Here is a 14,910-nt window from a genome sequence, read left to right on the forward strand (position 1 = left end):
CTGCAAAATGTTCAGTTGTTAAGGAAGGCTGTTTTATTTTAGCTTTAACAAGGAGGGTAATGCCCAGGTTGGACAGAGCCCCCAGACTTTGGGATTTGGACCCCTCTCAGATTATTTGATTGTCTAGTTGGGTCCTGGAGGATGAGGGGCAGTTGCCCATGAAAAGACTAATTGGCTTAGGTAACTATCCTGGAAATGATTACTTTTGAGGCCAGGAATGAAATTAGTCCTAATACTGGATGACAGAGAGCCTTCTTTTCTCTCTGGGGCTGCTTGAGAGGCCTCTGGATTCTGAGACATGGAGATGGGGATTAATCATCCCGGTTTGCCTGGGACCATCCCAGTTTTAACAATGAAAGTCCTGCATCCCAGGAAATTCCTCAGTCCCAGGCCAGTGGGACAGTTGGTCACCCTACATGGAGATGTCTGGGTGGTTCCAGCATGGGGACCAATGCCTCACATTGAGGCAGGAAAGAGCAGGGGAACAGATAATAGAGGTCCCAGCAGGCAGCTGCTGTTGGCTAGAAGGGTCGGTGGCAGCACTGACAGGTGATCATAGTGGAGGCCCTGGCAGTGGCCAAAGACAAGTCATTTCTGAGGTGAATGACTTTAGAAGAGCTGACATCTGGCAACGAGGCTTGTTAGGACAGATCTCTTGGCTCTAAGAAGAAGAAACCCGGGGCGCCTGGGTGGCTCAGTCTGTTGGGCATCTGACTTTGGCCCAGGTCATGATCTCACGGTTCGTGGGTTCGAGCTCCGCATCGAGCTCTGTGCTGACAGCTGAGCCTGGAGCCTGCTTTGAATTCTGTCTCTCCCTCTCTCTCTGCCCCTTCCCTACTCAAGCTCTGTTTCTCAAAAAACAAATAAACATTGAAAAAAAAGTTAAAAAAAAAAAAAAGAAGAAGAAGAAGAAACCCTTCCTGAAGGCAGAGTGGGGCCTTAGGAGTAGCCAGGGAGGCCAGCAATGCTCAGCTAAGTGGCCATCTCAGGGTCCCAGGCCACAGAGGCAACCTCATAGCCAAAAAGCTGACAGGAAAATCTCTAAGTCCCCAGGAAAATCTTAGATTTTCAGGCGGGGGGGGGGGGGTTGCTTGGATAGGGTGTAAAACCCAGCCAGATACTGGCAGGAGTTTATGCTCTGATATGAGGCATGAGAGAGAAATTTCACCCAGCTTTGTTCTGGGCTGGTACAGTGGGATGAATAATGGCCTTCCCCAGAACCTGTGAACATTAGCTTATATGGCAAAGGGGATTTTGAAATGTATTTAAGTTAAGGACCTTGAGATGGGGAGATTATCCTGGGTTATCTGGGTGGGCCCTAAAAATAATCACAAGTATCTTTAGAAGAGGGAGGAAAGGTCAAAGAAGGAAGTTGGAAAGGTGATGTAATGACAGAAGCAGAGGTTGGAGTGATGTGCTTTGAAACCAAGGAAGGGGCCACAAGCCAAGGAATACAGGTGGCCATCAGAAGCCAAGAAAGCAAGGATTCTTCCCTCAGGCTCTAAAAGAACTAGCCCTGCCGACACCTTGACTTGAACCCAGTGAAACTGATTTTGGACTTCTGACTTCCAGACCCATAAGAGAATACATTTGTTTTGACCCCTAAGTTTGTGTTGATTTGTTATAGCAGCAATATGAAACTAATACTGTTGGTAAGTTGGGAGTCACCGCATGGCCATGTCCTGATTCTCACGTTCGTCTTTGCAGCACACCTCCTCACAGGGCCGAGAAAAGTGGGAGAGAACATGGAGATCCTTTTCAGTGTGACTGTCCTAAGGAACAGGCTGCCCAGAGTTTCAGACCCAGTACCTAGAACAGGACTTTAAACCTGGTAATACCCAAAAAACACTTGCAAAGTAAATGAATACCTTTCAGTCTGGTGATTGAATTGGAATAGCTCAGTAAGGAGAAGAAATGCCCTCGAGGCGTGACCGACATGGACTCTCACTGAAAATCATGGGTCCCGACCCCAAGAGTGCCCCTCTTTAGACCCAAGGGCATCAGGGAACCTCAGTGGAGTCAGCTGGGGAAGGGCCACCAGGTAGTTTCAACCAAAACTGCAAACATACTCAAAAATTTCTCAACCAAAGCACACTACAAAACATAAGCAGATTATGAAAAGTCCCCATTGCGTCTCATATATTACATAGTGCCATGTGACTTTTATTTGTGTGTTTTTATTTTTTTAAGTTTGTTACTTATTTTTTTAGTAATCTCTACACCCAGTGTGCGGCTGAAACTCCTGATCCCAAGATCAAGAGTCACATACTCTTCCGACTGAGCCAGGCAGGCACCCCTGTTTCTGGGAAAATGGGATCTGGCTTTAGGAAGCCACAGGATCCCATGTTGCTGCCCTAACACCTGACCTGGGGCATCTGTTAGCTCTTGACATTGAACACCCATCCACTCTGGAACTGGGCATAGAGATTAAAATGTTTTTCAAAAACTTGGAGGAAGAGACTATTTTGCTGAAGAAAAAAAAATTATTCTTCTTACTAAGAAGAGTTTTCAAAGAAACTGGACATTGTGTCCAAGGTACCAACTTCATAAAGAAAATTGGGGAGGCACCCTTTCCTCTAAGCCTTCGCAACTAAGATGGAAACATGAAGGTTGGAATGGTTTGTCACTAATCTATGTTTATAAAAGGAGTATCTAGAACACCCAGTAGCTGTGTGAGAGCACTGAGGGGCTCATTCCTGCTGTTGAGAGAGAGGTCTAAGGTGATGCAGAGGGGGCTCCTTCAACCTTTGGTGATGGAGTTCCCATTGTTTTTGTCCTGGCTTTGTTGTGACCCATATCCACCAAGCTACACACCCACAGGGCATGGACTAGCTGTGCCTTGTCCACTTGTGAGCTCTACAGTGACCATTCTTGGGCTTGGCGTAGGTAGATGTTCCATAAATGCTTCCAGAATTTCATTGAATTATCCCTGCAGCTCAGGTAGTGGATACTTACATGACAGGCCACATAGTGCTGTTGGCAAAAACTCTTCCTTCTCCTGGCTGTCTCAGAAGCGAGGTCTTTGGAGGAGGGCATATGTCACTCTGGGTCCTAGACTGCAACCAGCCAGCACCGTTGATCCCAGGGCTGTCTCAGTCCATCGACTCACCCAGAGCCCCAGAGCCCCAGAGCCACGTGCAACAAGCAAATGGGAAGTTGGCTTTCCTTTTTCTTCCTGTCTTTGATCCTTTCCTTCCACTCTTAACTGGTGGAGCACCAGATGGGCCAGCCAGTGTTCTAGATGTTGGGACCACAGGGCAGGACCTTGTTTGGAAAGCTCTTTTTTTTTTTTTTTTTTTTTTTTTTTTAACATTTATTTATTTTTGGGACAGAGAGAGACAGAGCATGAACGGGGGAGGGGCAGAGAGAGAGGGAGACACAGAATCGGAAGCAGGCTCCAGGCTCTGAGCCATCGGCCCAGAGCCCGACGCAGGGCTCGAACTCACGGACCGCGAGATCGTGACCTGAGCTGAAGTCGGACGCTTAACCGACTGAGCCACCCAGGCGCCCCTGGAAAGCTCTTTATTGAAGTGCACAGAGAAAGAGATCGATTCTTTGCTTCTCAGAGAGATAAGCTGAGGGGACTTTATTACAAGTTACCCAGGGAAGTGGATGTTCACCATTGTGGGCCTTCTGGCATCCATTTCTTCTTCCCTTTGATGACATATTACACACTTTATTTGAATGTTCATCTTCCCCCCATGCAGCCTCTAGACTTCCCACCCTCCCCCAGCTACACAGGCAGGTCTCGATAGAGTGAAACCAATCAGCACGTCCCATCCACCTGGCCTCAGCAATTGGCCAATGGGTAGACACCAGACCCGATCTGGATCAACCGGACCGGAGGGACTTTTGATGGGTCCTTGGGAAGATGGTTTCTTGATCATGGGGAGAAAGACCCACAGACTCTTCTGTGTGGTCAGAGTGTGGACATGGGTTTGGAACAGCTTTGACTTCTTTACGGCCTTGAGTGTGGCTCAGCTAGGGATGAAGCCCATAGCCAGAGCTAGGCAGGCCTGAGGGAATCCCAGAGCAGTGGAGTCAGCACCCTGCCTGAACCTCGGCTGGCACCTCGGCCACCTCTGGACTCTGAGGTTATGTGAGCCAATCCACTCTCTTTATTGTGTGATTTAGTTTGGATTGGGTTGTCTGTGTCCTGCAGCTGAGAGCATACTCGCTGATCTCACCGAAGAGGAATTTCAGATCTGGTTTCTTGACCTTGAAAGGCAGTCTGGGTTTGGGGAAGGAGGGGCAGGCACTGGTTAGTGACCCATCCAAGGACCAACAGCCTTGTGTCCCCAGCTCAGGAGAAGTGGGAAGGAGACCTGAATATGGACAGAAAAGTCTAGGCAGGTGGGGTGAGGGGAGGGCTGGTGCCAGGGTCCCTCGCCCCCAGCCTTGGCTGGCAGCTCCTGCAGTTTAACTCCACCTGACTAGTAAATGCAGAGTGCAGTCCACCTAAAGAAATCAGAGCAGCTGCCACTTCAAAGCAGGAAAGATGTGTGTAGGTGGGTGGGGAGGAGGCAGATAATTATGCAGGGAAAATACTTTTCTTGATGTTCTTCTGGAAATGTGCATGGAGCACAGGGAGCAGCAGGAGAGACCACGGGAGAGGGAAAATGTATTAGTAGAGGATATGCATCTCCAAAGGGGCATAGGTTAGGATTTGCAGTCAGTCGCATGCTCATCTGACCACAGCACCCTTTTATCGCAAGCATCTGAGACTCCATGGGACACCACCAGATATGGGACTTCATCCACGAGTGACTGAAGGATTTGTTGGGAATGATTGAGTCCACCTGTGTATGTGTGTTTGTACAACACACTGGCTCTTCCTCATGACCAGGAGGCTGGGTGCCGTTTGCATTTCCTCACGCTCTGGAGAAGGAGAAGGGAACTCAGGCCTAGCAGGAGAGGAGGCTGCAACGTGCCAGGGAGAGCTAGGGCCTCTATGTGCCATCTCTCTGCCCCACTGGGGATCTGCCCACAGACTCCACGTACCGTGCATGCTTTGAGTGGCAGAGGGACACCACTGAAATTTCAGAAGCAGCTCTGAGTCTGTGAACGTTGGATGCCAACAATTATCCAGCTGTGAGTAAGCTGAACATTTCTTAGGGCCATTTTTGTGTAATTATAAATATTTGAGGATGTTAAGCTCCCAGGTTACATATTGAGGGTATTATTTGAGCAATGGCTGGCTGCCGAGCTGGAAATGCAAACACCCTTTCATTCCCCTCTCCTGGAGCACTTAGAATATTTTATGGGATTCAAAAGAAAAAAGTTTCAGTTGAGAAAAACAACAACAACTGGAAACAAAGTCGGTTGCTAATATTTCTAAACAGCTCTAAATCAAAAAAGAGGAATGCGACCATTTTACTTAATTGTGGTGGGTTTGTGATGCATTTTCTCTATGGGTTAGGAAAGCAATTACCATCAAACAACCCACTTGTGCCTCCATCGTGATAAATGTTCCCTCTAATGGGGTTGACATGCCAGGCAGAGGGCCTTTTAAAGCACTTAATGCTTCAGGAAGTGTTTGCACGTGTGGGGCTCCTTGGCGTGCACTGAGAGCTCATGACTGGCTCCCTCTAAGGATATATCGTGGTGCAGGGGGTTCTTAATAGGAGATAGGTCCTTTGAAGCAGCAGCTGAGGCCTGGGGCATGAACGACGCCTCTGTTGCCCTGTCTCTGTCCAGGGCCCCACGTGAGGCCTTGGGGCCTGTCCAGCCCTTGTACCCTTGGTCACCCTATCCTGTCCAGCCAACCTGAGAAGTCTTGTATCACCTCACCTGCCCCCATCTGCATTCCTCCCACCCTGGAAAACACGGGCCATCTCCCACCGACACATGCACAACCTCTCCTTCCATCTTCTGCCTGGAACCTGACCCCTCCTGCTAAGCTTCCCCATACCCCCTGAGCATTGCCACTCATTCCCCAGACCCCCAGTACTCCCAGAGACCATGGCTTCTGTGCCCTTGAACAACCCCACCCAGCCTCTGAGGTTCCTGCATGCTGTTTCCCCCTTTCTCAGCCCTTGCTCTGGGCCCTGGTTTACCCTTTCTCACCTCAAAGAACTGCCTTCATCTTGGGTAACTTTAACATGGTGTGAACAGCCCATTGCACTGGCCAGGTCACAGACTTCCTTGATACCCTTCCACTTGCTTTCACAACCAGGCTGCCATGTCCAGACCTGATAATCTTAGCCATTAGGTGACACCTTGGCCACAGTGAGCGCCCTGTATCTCCCCTACCCTCTGCTCCTGCGGAGGCCTCTGGTCCCCAGCCCCAAGGATTTTGTGGCCTCATTTCTGGCTGGGACGCTGTGGCCATCCCTCTTACTCTGTCTAGGGCTCCTGAACCCCATCATCTCCATCCCTCAGCCCAGGAGCTGCCATCTAAGGCCCCTGCTTGGGCATGGAGCTGCTGCTTGGCGACCCTACTAGCCAGCCCCGGAGGGAATTCTGACCGTGCAGCCTCCCACGCCCCTACCCCTCCCTGCCTTCTGTCCCCAGTTCCTAAGGTCACAGCGAAACGGCGGTGAAAACGTGTTAATAGTAAAATAACCAAGACGCCCCCCCTGCCCTCCCCGCCCCCCCTCCCCCCGCCTCAGATGCAGGCAACAGGCAGGGGGCATCTTCTGAGACACTAGGGCAAACATCCCCCCCGCTTGCTTCCCAAGGGCGCGGGGCAGGGGCGGGGCGGGAAGGTGGAGAAACAATGTAACATTGGTTTGAAAACTCGAGGTCCCCACACAAAGGTGGGACAAAAGTGGGATCGATTCTGAAGGCTGTAGTCCCCAGACGACGCTCCAGCCGCCAGCGCCAGGCCCCTCTCCAGCTCACCATACTTGGATGGGGCAGCGAGAAAAGGATTCGGGACAATGGGGACAAACCCAGGGGGACCCAGATCGCGGCTCTGGCCGCCGTTCCCTGCCCACTCACGGGTTGCCTCATCCCCGCAGCGCGGGCCCCGGGCGCCCCCTGGAGGCTGTGCGGACTGCAGGCGTTCAGCCCAGACCCAGGAGGGTGCTCCCATCAGCTAGAAAAATAGCCCTCATAAAAGTGGACAAAGGAGAGGAACAGAAACATTTGGAATGAAACACAAATGCCCAATAAAACGTTAATCTGACGTTTACATAGGCAGGATCTGTTGCAAGCCATTACATACATCGATTCCTTTAAATCTCTCAATAACACTAGTAGGAAGACAGAGTACTCCCATTCTATGAATGAGTAAACTGAGGCGCAGAACTTGCTCAAGCCCACACATAAAGTGACAAGGCTAGGAATCTGCCCCAGCGGCCTGACACCAGAGTCTATGGCCTTACTCACTGCATTAGACTGATTGTCAATATATGAAAAATGTACATTCTGGCTAAAAAACAGTGTCAATTAAAACAATCCATTCAATAAATTTATTCTACAGGTATTTGCTGCATGCCTACTGTGAGCCAGGTCCTATTCTGTGTGCAGAGGAATGGATACCAAAACACACAAAACATTAAACTTACATTCCAATGTAAATAAATAAATAAACATGAAACTATATTCTGTGGCAAGTGGGATAATTGTTTGGGGGGAAAATAGCAGGGTAAGGAGGAAAAGAAGGGATATTTAAATCAGATGATCAGATCCTTCTCTTTGAGACGGTGACACTTGAGCAGAGACCTAAAGAAAGTGGGGGAGGGAGGCTCGTGGTTATCTGTGGGGAGAGCATTTTAGGGAGAGCAAGGTCCCTGAAGCCACTGCTGAAGGCACTGTCTGTATAGTCCACAGGAGTTGGTGGGCTCCTGTCCAGCTGCTGTGATCCATTGCCTGTGCCCAGGACTGTGCTAGACATTTGGGGAGGAAGACTTGCATGTTAACCATTCAGTGGGGATGATGCTCGTCTTTGCTCCTAGTATTCACTCACCTCCCTGCCACTGGCCCAGTGTGACAATTATCCCCCATGGGTCTCAGCAGAAGGTGGGATGGATCTGGGGAAGTGAAAGGGAAAGCCCCCACTAATATTTGGGGGTGGGGATAACTGACCCAGGTTCCAGGTCTCTGGGCTGGGACACAGCAAAATTTAGCCCTGTTAAATGCGGTGAGAGAAGCTTCATTACCGGGGGAACCATCTAACTCTTAGCCCAGACTCTGAGAGGCCTGAGGGAATCTGGATGAGTGCATCTGCAGCTTCCAGTGGTCCCAGCAGGATCCAGATGCTCTCGCTTTTGTGTTCCCTTCACAGGTCTCTGTGGTCTTCCTCACTAGATCTTAGAGGCACCTGGGATTTTGAGTGAAATGTCCCCTTAGTGAGCTTCCTGTCTGGCCCCAGGATAGGAGGGCCAGGCCATGACTGTAGTCTGCAGGGTCTCCTTTCCTCCAGAGACAGAAACCCAAGAGTAAGGTCAGAGGGAGAGCAGGTAGCCCCAGAGGAGGTGAACCCAATTCTTTCTCAGTGCCTGCCACCTCCTCCTTGCTGTGGCCAAAAGGCCATGATTTTCCCTACTGGTTTGGTCTCATTTCATCCCTTTGAGATAAGATGAATCACTCTCTAAAAACTGCTTATGTTTTATATGGTGAACTGCCCTGTGGTTCAGTGTTGAAAACTTCTGTTGATTCTTGTGTCCACCTGGGTTCTTTTGAGTCCTGCTTGGATGACCTTAGGAAGGGGTGAGCTTGTTTTCAAGATGAGCACAAACTGGGGCAGAACCTGGAAGAGAAGGAGCTTAGCATAAGGGCTGCCTGGGGAGGGCCGGCTGGTATCTCCATCTCTCTCCCAGGGTCACAGAGTCTCTCTCTGAGCTTGCTCTCTTCTCTTCTCCACCAGCAGCACCTTCGTCCCCCATTTACTTAAAGTTTCCTTTCCCTGGCTCCTAGCTTCTTTTTCCTGAGCTGCTTTCTCATATCTGACCACGTCACTGATCTGAACATCTCCTTGACCTCTCTCTTTTCTCCTTTCAGCATCTGTATCAGAAACTGGCCACCTCAGCCCTGGAGTTCTTCATTTGTGTCCCCAAGCCAGCTCATCTATTTTATGCCAGGGCACATCATATATCTCTGGATAGTCCCATCCGGGTTCAACCACTGGGGCCAAAAAGGTAGGGCACCAAGGTAGCCAGCTGTCCCTTCTGCCAGTGGCCAGGGTGATGCAGACACCACTATTAGACTGTCTGCTACGGTCCCAGATTCATTTTTTTTTATTGTTTACTCATGCTCGTGTTTCAGTTTTTGGCCTTTGTTATTGTTGTCTTGAGGTCTTTTCAGGGTCCTTAAAAATTCCTCAGGCGCCCAGCCTGGTTTATTGCAGTGGCTCCTACCCCCAGATGCCTGGCATGGGGAGGATCATTCATAAACAGGAAGTCACTTCTTCTTCCCACTTAAGTCTTACCTGTCATCAAAAAAGGGAGGGGAGACCATACTTAATAAACACCACCCATTAGATTAGACCGACGGTCCCCAAATATTGCATTTCTTCCAGAAACAGTATCTCTTGCCCTCACAGAAGAGCATGTGGTCAAGAGGAAATTGAATAAAGTCCTTTAATCAGCCACAGTAGTATTTGAATCATTTAATTTAGGATCTGACAACCATAAATTACTTTATTTTCCAGACCAATTTTAGCCGACCAGGAGAGCTGGCCCAGTCCCGACTCATGCTTAATAAATCACTCCCTTGCCTGAACATGGAAAGTTTGGGGAAGCAATTTTTCTGGGGCTTTTCAAACATAATCAAAAATAATCTCCCATGCTGTGTGTGCCTGACATGAGTCCTTGGCTATGCTCCCTATGCATAGCTTTGTGGCTATAGAGTGAACCCTCCAGCTGAGAGAGGCAGGGACATGAAGCAGGGAGCTGTCACCTCTGCAGCCTGTGCTTTTATTCCTGGCTCCAAGTTCTCATGGCTAGGAAAACAAGTCAAATCAAATTAGATGCCAGACACAAGCTGCTTATTGCAGCTCACCCTCGGCTGCCTCAGACTTTTCAACACCTGCTGAAGCTGCTTCACTGGGAAAAAAACGAAAGAGGAGCTTCTGATTCAAATAACACCAGTGGGACACCCCAGCTGTGTCCTCTTCCAGAGTCCCGTTAAATCACTGGTGAAGTCCCAGTGGCGGGCAAAGCACAAGATTTCTCCTTCAGAACCAGTCTAGATGTCTGTGTGTCTGAGCCCCTGGCGCCTCCTCTGGCCACCAGGCAGATGCAGCTGGGCTGAGAAAAACCCACGGGACTTCATTCTAGCCCTGCTGCAAGCTACAGCCGTGTGTCTGTTCAAGGCCCTTGCTTTTAGGCCAGTCTGCTCATTTTTCTCCGTTGATTCCAAGGAAACAAAGTGGCCGGAAGGAGGCTGGTGGGACTAGGCAGGATGCATGGCGTTCTTTTTTTTTTTTTTTTTTTTAAATATGGAATGCTTCACGAATTTGCGTGTCATCCTTGTGCAGGGGCCATGCTAATCTTCTCTGTATCGTTCCAATTTTAGTATATGTGCTGCCGAAGCGAGCACAGGATGCATGGCGTTCTTGGGGGCATGTTGCATTCCTGGAGGTATAGTACTGATGAGTAAGTGGTATTAAGGAAGGAAGAATCTGGGGTGCTTGAGTGGCTCAGTCAGTTAAGCACCCGACTTCAGCTCGGGTCATGATCTCACCATTCACGAGTTCAAACCCCGCGTCAGGCCCTGTGCTGACAGCTCAGAGCCTGGAGCCTGCTCCAGATTCTGTGTCTCCCTCTCTCTCGGCCCCTCCCCTGCTTGCACTCTGTCTCTCAATCTCACAAATAAATAAACATTAAAAATTTTAAAAAAGAAAGAAAAAGGAAGGAAGAATCTGATGTGGGCCAGTGCATGCAGGGGAATTGTAAATTTTAGTGAAATACGTTTTTTAAGAATTTCTGTCTCAGTCAAAGATGTGTTGATGTGAAAATAAAACCATCAACAGCCAAGGTTACAAGGGTGGAGCAGGTGCCCGCAGGCACCAGGAAATCCTGGGATGGAGCCAAATGGGAGAGCAGTCCAGGCCTCCTGGGAGCTGTTTGGTCACAGGCAGCACCTCCCTGGCGCCAGACCTGAGGCTGCTCATCCATCTCCTGCTTCTGGGCACCCCTCTCTGCAGGTGCACTCTTGGTTCCTGCTCCCCTCCCAAAACTTGAACTCATACAAACATGACTCTGGGTTCATCTGGTCATGGCACTTGACCCAGTGCTTGGAGAGCCACTATCAACCAAGGAAACCCTCTTCTGGCCCCTTTGTGGAGGGTGTCCAGGGACAGAGTGCCCCAAGCACCTGTGTCAAAGTCCTGGGCAGAGGTAGGGCCACTGTTTGTCAGGAGGTCCCACGTGGAACCTGTCTAGAAAGTATCTGCCCATATTTTAAAGTGGGAGGAGGGATGGAGATTTGGGGGAGGGCTGCTGACGCCGCTCATTCCTCACATTGGCACCACTACTGCCTGAACTCCCACCCTAACCCCCGCCTTACTTATCTAATTAAGCCTGACTCAAAAAATAAATAAAAATAAAATAAAATAAAATAATAAACCTGACTCTGCCATTCACTCTTGTGTACCTTTGAGCTCCTTTCTTAATCGCTGATGCCCAAAAGTGGAACAGATAACAAGGGCACTTTCCTTCTAGGGTTGTTATGAGAATCAAATGAGATAAGAGTTCAGAAACATAAACTATTTGGGAAATAATAAAGATAATAGACCTCTTTGGCCTAAATGCAGCTGGAAATCATAGAAAATGTAGATGAGTGTAGATTGGAGATATGATCTTATTCTAGAAAGATGAAGTATGTTTTGAATTGACACAAGAGTGAAGTACATTTCATTAAACAAAAAGAAAATAAGGTAATTTATGTGTAGCCCTATAAACATGACTCACAAAATAGAACTATAAAATCATTTGCCTTGCTCTTGGATGAAATATAAGCTAAATTCCCATATGACCTCTTCTTTACCCCTTGGCCTGGCAGTAATTTTCAGCTCTTTCTTCCTCCCAGAGGCTTTCGTGATCAAGCTGTAAAATGACCCCATGCTGTTTCTCTCATGTCAGCAGCCACCTCTGGTCCACTGGAAACATTCACTCATCTTTCGCCCCCATGATCTCTGGCCTTGCAGGCAGACCCCAATGCGGCCCCTCTCCTAGCTGCACTGTGAACACATCTGGCCAGCCTGTCTCCTGCCATTAAGATTTCCCTGCCCTAGTTCGCTGTATCCCTGAACTCCAAAGGACATGTATTGAGCCTTCTGAGTGATCCCACAGAAGCTCCTTTCCCTAAGCTTGAGGTGAGGAACAAGCATCTTTTACTATCACCCTGGAGAAAGGGGATTCACAACCCTAACTCCCCAAATATGTCCACAGAGCCCCGTGCACTGCAAATGCTCAGTAAATGGCAATCATCCCAGCCTTCTGATCCTGCCTCCCAGAGACCTACCTGCCTCTCAATGGCCACTGGGAATTGACTGCCCCTTTCCTGAGCAGTTCTTTTTTTTTTTTTTAATCTTTAAACATTTGTTTTATTTTGAGTGGGGGGAGGGGCAGAGAGAGAGAGGGAGACAGTGGATCTGAAGAAGGCTCTGCACTGTTAGCAGAGAGCCCAATGTGGGGCCTGAACTCACAACATGTGAGATCATTCCCTCAGCCAAAGTTGGGCACCTAACGTACTGAAAATAAAGGAATTTTTATTAATTGAGTGCCCCAGAGAAGCTCAAGAGCAGCAACTAGTCTGGAGAGTACAAGAAACCTCCATTAAGGGGCTCTGTGTTGACAGCTTGGAGCCTGGAGCTTGTTTCAGATTCTGTGTCTCCCTCTCTCTCTGCCCCTCTCCTGCTCATGCCCTGTATCTCTCTGTCTAAAAATAAATAAACATTAAAAAAATTTTTTTTAAGGGGGATTGAGGGGCTCAGGGAAGCTTGGGAGCAGAAATGAGCCTGCTTGAGGATGGGGAACAAAAATTCTAGGCCTAGGGGTAAGGGAAGAGACACCCAGGTGCCCCTTCCTGAGTAGTTCTAAGCCCTAAGTCCCAAAGGCAATTCCAGGTCCCTAAGTGAGACAGTTATTGAGAGGCCAAACTGAGATTCCACTCCAAGCCAAAATATTCCTTTCTGCTCTTTGCCAACTGCCTCCAGGGAGAACAGTATCCCTACCCCTATATTATGAGGATGGATGGGCTAGTGAGAAAGAGGAAGATATCCATCCAGCCACAGAAATGTGATGGGTATGGCAGTGTCCCAGGCAAGCACCAAATAATCCCCACGTTGGCTGCTGGCTATTTTGTCCCATTAGGGACTTACTTAGGGAACTTATGAGAGAAGAATTAGGAGGCCCTTGCTCAGTGTGACCAAAGGGACCTCAGGAAGTACCAGGCCTTGAAGTAGAATGAAAACCATGCCCCAGGAAACAGGAGAGGAGGAGACTGGAAGGAGGAAGATAATGAGTGTGGGGAGAAAGGGAGAACCCTGAAGTCAGAGACGCCTTGGGGAAAAACCTTGGGTCTGAGGGTCAACCCAGAATCGCTGAGGGAGGGGTCCATGCTCAATTCTCAGAGTGGCTCAGGAGGAGACAGATGGTCTGGAAGGCCAGGCAGTGCCCCAGGAACATCTACATCAGCAAGCCTATCTCAGATGATTAAAAATGGCAGCAGATAAATTTAACTAAACATGAGTAATGGGGACACAAAGGGGAAGTGAAGAGAAATAGAATATTTTAGCAACATAAGGAAATGAGAAGAAAATGACTTTGCAATGAAATGTCAAACTTCTGTGCCTGGAGGAGATGTAATCTGGTCATTGCAGGCTCAGGGGAGCGGGGGAGTCTGTGGTTATTTCAAGCAAATTTTAATTCACTATAATTTAATAACATATGGCCAAATCCCTTTGGGTTGGTGTCAGGGGATAGAACTGGGATTCAGAGAGTTACCTGGGGTGTTTATTTTCATTGCTTTACAGGAAACTGTGTGACTATTCAACCACCATCCATCCATCCATCCATCCATCCAGAGAGTAAATGTTAAAGCCTGAGGATTAGAAAAACAAAAGATGGGGTGGGGTGGGGGGCCTGGGTGGCTCAGACAGTTAAGCTTCTGACTCTTGATTTCAGCTCAAGTCATGATCTCTCAGTTCATGAGTTTGAGCCCTGCATCAGGCTCTACTAACAGTGCGGAGCCTGCTTGGGATTCTCTCTCTCCCCTTCTCTCTGAGCCTTGGGTGTATTTTCTCTTGCATTCTCTCTCCCTCTTTCAAAATAAATAAACTTAAAAAATTAATTAAAAAAAAAAAAAAAAGAAAAACAAAAGAGCCCTGCCATCTCCTGCCCCCCCAGGAGACAGACAAGTGAACAGACAGTTACAATATAGGGTCACATTCTAGGCCTAACACTTGCTGTTCATTAGAAGTGTGTGAATTGAATGTATGAATGAAAGGGTGGTTCTGGTAAGGCCAGAAAGGAGTGAACATCAAGCTGGGTCTTGAAGAATGAGTAAGAGTTCACCAGGTGGACAAATAAGTTGTGAGTAGCCCAGGGAGAAGGGACCACATGTGACAAAGGAGGTGGGTTACAGTCATGGAGTTGGAGGAGATCGCCCAGGGAAAGGGGACAGGATAAGAGGAGGAAACAGACAAGGAGACACAAGATCAGTGGGGTTTGGATGGGGAATCACACCCTCAGAAAGGCAGACTCTGAAGACCTCCCAGTCCACCTAAAGCCCACCCTCATGGAAATCTCGACTCCAACCTAGATGCCTATTTACCCTTCCAGCCTCAACTCAGGCATCGTGTCCCCCAAGAAACATTCCTTTCTGACTTAGCCTGGGGTGAGTCCCCTTCCCCATACAGGCTCCTGGTACACCCTGTGCCACCAACCCTGTCACTGCCCATCCCACCCCTACCTATATTGGGTTAGCTTGTCTGTATGCCTGCCCATCTCCCAGTGGAAG

At 48.8% G+C, this 14,910-nt stretch overlaps 1 non-coding gene across 1 annotated transcript; it reads right to left on the reverse strand.

The window, feature by feature from the left end:
• Nucleotides 1-10,378: 10,378 nt before the first annotated feature.
• LOC122234434 lies at nt 10,379-10,485 on the reverse strand. Its single transcript, XR_006212222.1, has one exon. It is a non-coding gene; the product is annotated as a U6 spliceosomal RNA (small nuclear RNA).
• Nucleotides 10,486-14,910: the final 4,425 nt, after the last annotated feature.

The sequence above is a fragment of the Panthera tigris genome, chromosome E2 (genome assembly GCF_018350195.1).
Source record: "Panthera tigris isolate Pti1 chromosome E2, P.tigris_Pti1_mat1.1, whole genome shotgun sequence".
Taxonomy (NCBI): Eukaryota; Metazoa; Chordata; class Mammalia; order Carnivora; family Felidae; genus Panthera; species Panthera tigris.